The 7729-nt window shown below is 47.9% G+C and overlaps 1 protein-coding gene across 6 annotated transcripts in view; it reads left to right on the top strand.

Moving 5' to 3' along the window:
* Window positions 1–803: 803 nt before the first annotated feature.
* The window catches only part of TMEM266 (transmembrane protein 266), a 69988-nt gene continuing 63062 nt past the window's right edge, over window positions 804–7729 (top strand). The window contains exon 1 of one of the 6 annotated variants that reach the window (XM_056572947.1): window positions 804–1018. The gene's annotated coding sequence lies outside the window, so the exon portion shown is untranslated. Of the gene's footprint in view, window positions 1053–3151; window positions 3175–7729 lie in introns of those variants that run through there. The other 5 variants (XM_056572948.1, XM_056572952.1, XM_056572950.1 and 2 more) reach the window with 5 other exon arrangements.

The raw sequence follows: 7729 nt of genomic DNA, 5'->3' as shown, positions 1-7729 counted from the left end.
CACTTATAACCACAACAAATGTGTAGGATCCCGCTTCCATCCAGAGTGGGTACTTTACCCCCTCTGTAGGATGCATTCACGCCGATCCATTTATAAGATCGCCGTGGCAGAAAGGTCGGCACCGTGGGGATAATACTAGAGCATATGTGATTATTTGTTGTAGCAACAAAATTGGTATTGATTTATATTTATTTGGCAGAGTCGGAGATTGCCAAAGGCAGTGCTCAGGCTCTGCCATAGAGTTGTATTGAGGGCCGTTTCGTGCGATGGTCAACACGCCCCCTTCCCGTGGGCTGTCGGGGCCCCGTACAGGAGATTGCGAGGGCCCCAGCGGTCAGACCCCCGCGATCTGAAACGTATCCCCTGTCCTTATGATAGGGGATAAGTTTTTCACCACTGGATATCTCCTTTAACTATTTATTTATTTGATAAACAAAAACATTGGTGTTTCTTATTAAACAGAGGAACCTGAAAGATGGAGGTGAGGTACTTGCTCTCAGGTCACCCAAGTGCAAGTAAAAAGTGCAAAGCGTTCTCACAAAAAACTATACTCGAAGATGCGGTCCATCGCAAACCCTCCTCCAATGCGGGTGATGTGAGAAAATCCCATTAACTACCATGTGTCTGCCAGAAAAATAAAAACTGCAACAAAACAGTCCACTAGCCTTGCCTGCACGTCACACGTTTTCCCTCATTGAGAAGCTCTCCGCTCAGAACACTGATTCCCGCCCACTTGTGACACATACAATACGCAGAGCAGATAATCTCCCCCTAATCCCTAAATAGAACAGCCCACATCCAAAATGGCCGCCTCCGTTCCCCTGACAAGAACTACAGCTACTTGACCTCAGGAGAACCGACGGCGTCCTTACACAAGATTATACGCAGGGCACGTGATGCCAGCGCGCTCTCTCATTTGTTCTCAGTACTCAGTCACGTGGTACAGACTCAGCGGAGGTTCTGTGGCGGAGTCGTGGTTTCCAAGGAGACGTTTGCAGAGAAAGTGGAGGAGGAGCCGGTCCGTTTTCTTTGAGGGGAATGACCTGTGAATGGCACGTGTGGTGTGGGGTTTAGTAGGGGCAAAGCGGGAGCGGGAGCGGGGGCAGGTACTTGGTGTGTGCTGGCTGTACATGTGTTGTATAGCGCTGGGGAGAACGTGGCCTTGGGCTCTCATAATATCACACACAATGTAGAATGATAGTGACGTAGAAAGGAGAAAATGTGGTAATGGCGGTTGTGGTGCCTGAAAGAGCTGACCGGAGGACTCGTCTTTATAGGACAGCTGACAGGAGGGCTCGTCTTATAGGAGAGCTGACAGGAGGACTTGTCTTATAGGAGAGCTGACAGGAGGACGTGTCTTATAGGAGAGCTGACAGGAGGACTCGTCTTATAGGAGAGCTGACAGGAGGACTCGTCTTATAGGAGAGCTGACAGGAGGACTTGTCTTATAGGAGAGCTGACAGGAGGGCTCGTCTTATAGGAGAGCTGGGGCTCGTCTTATAGGAGAGCTGACAGGAGGGCTCGTCTTATAGGAGAGCTGACAGGAGGACTCGTCTTATAGGAGAGCTGACAGGAGGACTTGTCTTATAGGAGAGCTGACAGGAGGGCTCGTCTTATAGGAGAGCTGACAGGAGGGCTCGTCTTATAGGAGAGCTGACAGGAGGGCTCGTCTTATAGGAGAGCTGACAGGAGGGCTCGTCTTATAGGAGAGCTGACAGGAGGGCTCGTCTTATAGGAGAGCTGACAGGAGGGCTCGTCTTATAGGAGAGCTGACAGGAGGGCTCGTCTTATAGGAGAGCTGACAGGAGGGCTCGTCTTATAGGAGAGCTGACAGGAGGACTTGTCTTATAGGAGAGCTGACAGGAGGGCTTGTCTTATAGGAGAGCTGGGGCTCGTCTTATAGGAGAGCTGACAGGAGGGCTTGTCTTATAGGAGAGCTGACAGGAGGGCTCGTCTTATAGGAGAGCTGACAGGAGGGCTCGTCTTATAGGAGAGCTGACAGGAGGGCTCGTCTTATAGGAGAGCTGACAGGAGGACTCGTCTTATAGGAGAGCTGACAGGAGGACTCGTCTTATAGGAGAGCTGACAGGAGGACGTGTCTTATAGGAGAGCTGACAGGAGGACGTGTCTTATAGGAGAGCTGACAGGAGGACTTGTCTTATAGGAGAGCTGACAGGAGGACGTGTCTTATAGGAGAGCTGACAGGAGGGCTCGTCTTATAGGAGAGCTGACAGAAGGGCTCGTCTTATAGGAGAGCTGACAGGAGGGCTCGTCTTATAGGAGAGCTGACAGGAGGGCTCGTCTTATAGGAGAGCTGACAGGAGGGCTCGTCTTATAGGAGAGCTGACAGGAGGGCTCGTCTTATAGGAGAGCTGACAGGAGGGCTCGTCTTATAGGAGAGCTGACAGGAGGGCTCGTCTTATAGGAGAGCTGACAGGAGGGCTCGTCTTATAGGAGAGCTGACAGGAGGGCTCGTCTTATAGGAGAGCTGACAGGAGGGCTCGTCTTATAGGAGAGCTGACAGGAGGGCTCGTCTTATAGGAGAGCTGACAGGAGGGCTCGTCTTATAGGAGAGCTGACAGGAGGGCTCGTCTTATAGGAGAGCTGACAGGAGGGCTCGTCTTATAGGAGAGCTGACAGGAGGGCTCGTCTTATAGGAGAGCTGACAGGAGGGCTCGTCTTATAGGAGAGCTGGGGCTCGTCTTATAGGAGAGCTGACAGGAGGGCTTGTCTTATAGGAGAGCTGACAGGAGGGCTCGTCTTATAGGAGAGCTGGGGCTCGTCTTATAGGAGAGCTGACAGGAGGGCTCGTCTTATAGGAGAGCTGACAGGAGGGCTTGTCTTATAGGAGAGCTGGGGCTCGTCTTATAGGAGAGCTGACAGGAGGGCTTGTCTTATAGGAGAGCTGACAGGAGGGCTCGTCTTATATAGAGAGCTGACAGGAGGACTTGTCTAACAGGAGAGCTGACAGGAGGGCTCGTCTTATAGGAGAGCTGACAGGAGGGCTCGTCTTATAGGAGAGCTGACAGGAGGGCTTGTCTTATAGGAGAGCTGACAGGAGGGCTCGTCTTATAGGAGAGCTGACAGGAGGGCTCGTCTTATAGGAGAGCTGACAGGAGGGCTCGTCTTATAGGAGAGCTGACAGGAGGGCTCGTCTTATAGGAGAGTGGTCAGGTGGCCTTATTCCTCAAGTCAAAAATATAGACATTTAACCCCTTAAGGACTCAGGGTTTTTCCGTTTTTGCACTTTCGTTTTTTCCTCCTTACCTTTTAAAAATCATAACCCTTTCAATTTTCCACCTAAAAATCCATATTATGGCTTATTTTTTGCGTTGCCAATTCTACTTTGCAGTGACATTAGTCATTTTACCCAAAAATGCACGGCGAAACGGAAAAAAAATCATTGTGCGACAAAATCGAAAAAAAAACGCCATTTTGTAACTTTTGGGGGCTTCAGTTTCTACGCAGTGCATATTTCGGTAAAAATTACACCTTATCATTATTCTGTCGGTCCATACGGTTAAAATGATACCCTACTTATATAGGTTTGATTTTGTCGCACTTCTGGAAAAAATCATAACTACATGCAGGAAAATTTATACGTTTAAAAATGTCATCTTCTGACCCCTATAACTTTTTTATTTTTCCACGTACGGGGCGGTATGAGGACTCATTTTTTGCGCCGTGATCTGAAGTTTTTATTGGTATGATTTGTTTTGTTCTGACTTTTTGATCACTTTTTATTCATTTTTTAATGTTATAAAAAGTTACCAAAATACGCTTTTTTGGACTTTGGAATTTTTTGCGCATACGCCATTGACCGTACAGCTTAATTAATGATATATTTCTATAGTTCGGACACTTACGCACGCGGCGATACCACATATGTTTATTTATTTATTTTTTTTACACTGTTTTATTTTTTTTATGGGAAAAGGGGGGTGATTCAAACTTTTATTAGGGAAGGGGTTAAATGACCTTTATTAACACTTTTTTTTTACTTTTTTTTTGCAGTGTTATAGGTCCCATAGGGACCTATAACACTGCACACACTGATCTCTCATCCTGATCACTGGGGTGTATTAACACGCCTGTGATCAGCATTATCGGCGCTTGACTGCTCCTGCCTGGATCTCAGGCACGGAGCAGTCATTCGTCGATCGGACACCGAGGAGGCAGGTAAGAGCCCTCCCGGTGTCCAATCAGCTGTTCGGGACGCCGCGATTTCACCGCGGCGGTCCCGAACAGCCCGACTGAGCAGCCGGGATACTTTCAGTTTCACTTTAGAAGCGGCGGTCAGCTTTGACCGCCGCTTCTAAAGGGTTAATACCGCACATCGCCACGATCGGCGATGTGTGGTATTAGCCGCGGGTCCCGGCCGTTGATTAGCGCCGGGACCCACGCGATATGATGCGGGATCGCGGCGCGATCCCGCTTCATATCGCGGGAGCCGGCGCAGGACGTGAATATACGTCCTGCGTCGTTAAGGGGTTAATGTGCAAGGAGTGGCAAATGAGTATTGGTGAAAAATAGGGACCGTCCCTTTAAAAGAGAGACTCTTGGGAGATATGCAATCAATCAAGGCAGGGAAGGGTGGGGGAGGAGGCTCAGCACAGCCTCTTTGACACTTAAAGGGTTACTCCGGTGGAAAACATTTATGAGAGCACTATGGACAAGAAAAAAAAGATTAAAAAAGAATAGAATTTCCTCTGTAGCATACAGCAGCTAAAAAGTACTGGAAGGATAAAGATTTTTTAATAGAAGTCATTTACAAATCTGTTTAAAGGAGTAGTCCAGTGGTGATTCAGTGGTGAGCAACTTATCCCCTATCCTAAGGATAGGGGATAAGTTGCAGATCGCGGGGGGTCCGACCGTTGGGGCCCCCCGAGATCTCCTGTATGGAGCCCCGACAGCCGGTGGGAAGGGGGCGTGTCGACCTCCGCACGAGGCGGCGGCCGACACACACCCTCAATACAACTCTATGGCAGAGCCGAAGCGCTGCCTTCGGCAATCTCCGGCTCTGCCATAGAGATGTATTGAGGGGGCGTGTCGGCCGCCGCTTCGTGCGGGGGTCGACACCCGCTATCTCGGCGGAGAGCCGGGGCCCCGTACAGAGAGATCGCAGGGGGCCCCAGCGGTCGGACCCCCCGCGATCTCAAACTTATCCCCTATCCTTAGGATAGGGGATTAGTTTTTCACCACTGGACTACCCCTTTAACTTTCTGGCACCAGTCTATTAAAAAAAAAAAAAAAAAAAAAAAAGGTTTTCCACCTGAGTACCCCTTTAAGCTCTGAGCATAATCTAGAGCTGACAGATCCTTTAGCCTAGGTTTCCAAACAGTTTTTTTCTGCTGTTTTCTTTTTAATACTGCCGCTACAGTTTCTAAGTCAAAATCGGAAGTGGAACCCATAGGAAGGAGAATTCCGTCCTTTATATTTCCCATTCCTTTTGAATACACTTCTGACTTTGGCTCAAAAAGTGCAGTGTCAGTTTTCTAATAAACGCCAGAAAAAAGCCTGTGTGGAAACTAGCCTTAGTGTGCCATCATTAGTACATAGATTTAGTAAAAACAGACATAAATTGTCTTAATTGCCCATAGTAACCAATCAGAACTCTGCTTTCATCCCACCACAGTAATATGAAATATTAAACGTGAGCTCTTATTGGATGCTATGGGAAAATAAGACTAAGTCTGAACCATTGTGTTCATTATACCTATTCTGTGACGTTATTTCTGTACTGTGACATGACAGTATGCATTGTTTGCATACTGTCATCACTGTGAGCAGTAACCCTTTACTATGACATCATTATGCTCATTTTCAATGTACTGTGACATAATTGTACCATGCCATCAATGTGAGCGGTAACCCTTACCTTGCTATAACAGTGTTAAAACAAAACTGACAGCCTGTTCACTATCACTTAAAGGGGTTATCCAGGAAAAAAACTTTTTTAGATGTCAACTGGCTCCAGAAAGTTAAACAGATGTGTAAATTACTTCTATTAAAAAATCTTAATCCTTTTAATACTTATACTTTCTGGAGCCAGTTGATATATATATATAAACATTTTTTTCCCCCTGGATAACCCCTTTAACCCAGCACTAGGGTTCCTTTTAGAAATTGAAACCTCATTGCAAGGATGAACAGCACCTAAGAAATTCTCCTGTGCAGTGACACAGCTTTTGTGTATTTTTTGTGACACTAGTGTGTCCTGTAATATAGATATGAGGTTACAGTTACACCCAGGAAGTAGTGTCTGAGGAGGCCCACACGGAAGGGGGCGTGATAGCTCCCGTAGGCTTGCATTGAGGGGCGGAGGCGCGACGTCACACGCCGCCGGCCGTGTGGTCGCCGGTAATCAGACCCAGAGCGAACACGCTCAGGGGACTGATTACAAACGGGGTGCCACGTGCAAGATCCCGGGGGTCCCCAGCGGCGGGACTCCCACGATCAGGCATCTTATCTCCTATCCTTTGGATAGGGGATAAGATGTCTAAGCACCGGAGAACCCCTTTAACTGTTCTGAGGTCCTTTTTAAGGCAATGTGTCTTGTATGTAATTGTAGTTTTATTAATTTGACATAATAGATAGTAAATCATGTTGTTGATCTTTATGCAAAAATTTGTTACATAAAACTTTATGATAAAGGGGTACTCTGGCCCTAAGACATCTTAGCGCTTATCCAAAGGATAGGGGATAAGATGTCTGATCGCAGGGGTCCCGCCCCTGGGGACCCCCATTATCTCGCATGCAGCACCCACCACTGGGACGTGACTTTACACGGGGGCGGAGTCGTGACATCACGATACTTCGGCCCCGTAGTCGTGCCCGTCAGACTCTGAGGCTGCAGCACTGCTTGCAGCTTCCAGAGGTGGGTGCTACATGCGAGATAGCGGCGGGACCCCCGCGATCAGACATCTTATCCCCTAACCTTTGGATATGGGATAAGATGTCTTAGGGCTGGAGTACCCCTTTAAATAGGTATTTTCATGTCTGCTTTATTGCCAACTGCTGAAATAGACAGTTTCTGGTTAAGGAACACTCTTCTCCAAAATGAGTCCATTTTAGAGGGCAGAAGTCTGGCCCAGGGCTAATGCTCAATGCCAAACATTAAGAGTCCCTGCTCTTATGGTGGGAAAAGCTTGGTAGGAATAGCTACTGACCTGCTGGGAACACTGGTAGTTTGGGGCATTGTACAATACATACAGGTTAGGGCTGCACGATATATCGCAAAAGCAATCAAATCGTGATTTTTGCGATATAGCGAAATGGCCCCCTGGGAAAACTTGCGATTATCTGCTCGGGCTGGCTCACGTGCTGCTGCGGGCGGGGGTCGGCCAGAGCAGGTAAAAACTAATTTAAATACTAAAGTCAGTGTTTCCCAACCAGGGTGCCTCCAGTTGTTGCAAAACTACAACTCCCATCATGCCCAGACCGGCAAAGGTTGTACGGGCATGCTGGTAGTAGTAGTTTCACAAAAGCTGGAGGCACCCTGATAGAAAAATACTGTGCTAAGTAAAAGGGCGCAGGGAGAAAAAAGAAAAAAACCTTCTGCTCACCTACTCCCGGTCCCTGCAGACGACGTTCATCTCCGTGTGGTCTGGTGTCTTCTCTTTACCATACAAGTAGTAGGACCTTTCCCTTTTCAGCCAATCACTGGCCGCAGCTGTGTCACATGTCAAGCCAGTGATTGGCTGATGGGTAAAGGTAATTTTTGACTGAA

This window comes from Hyla sarda, chromosome 4, assembly GCF_029499605.1.
Source record: "Hyla sarda isolate aHylSar1 chromosome 4, aHylSar1.hap1, whole genome shotgun sequence".
NCBI classification, from domain to species: domain Eukaryota; kingdom Metazoa; phylum Chordata; class Amphibia; order Anura; family Hylidae; genus Hyla; species Hyla sarda.
This window is presented reverse-complemented; position numbering and strand designations above follow the sequence as displayed.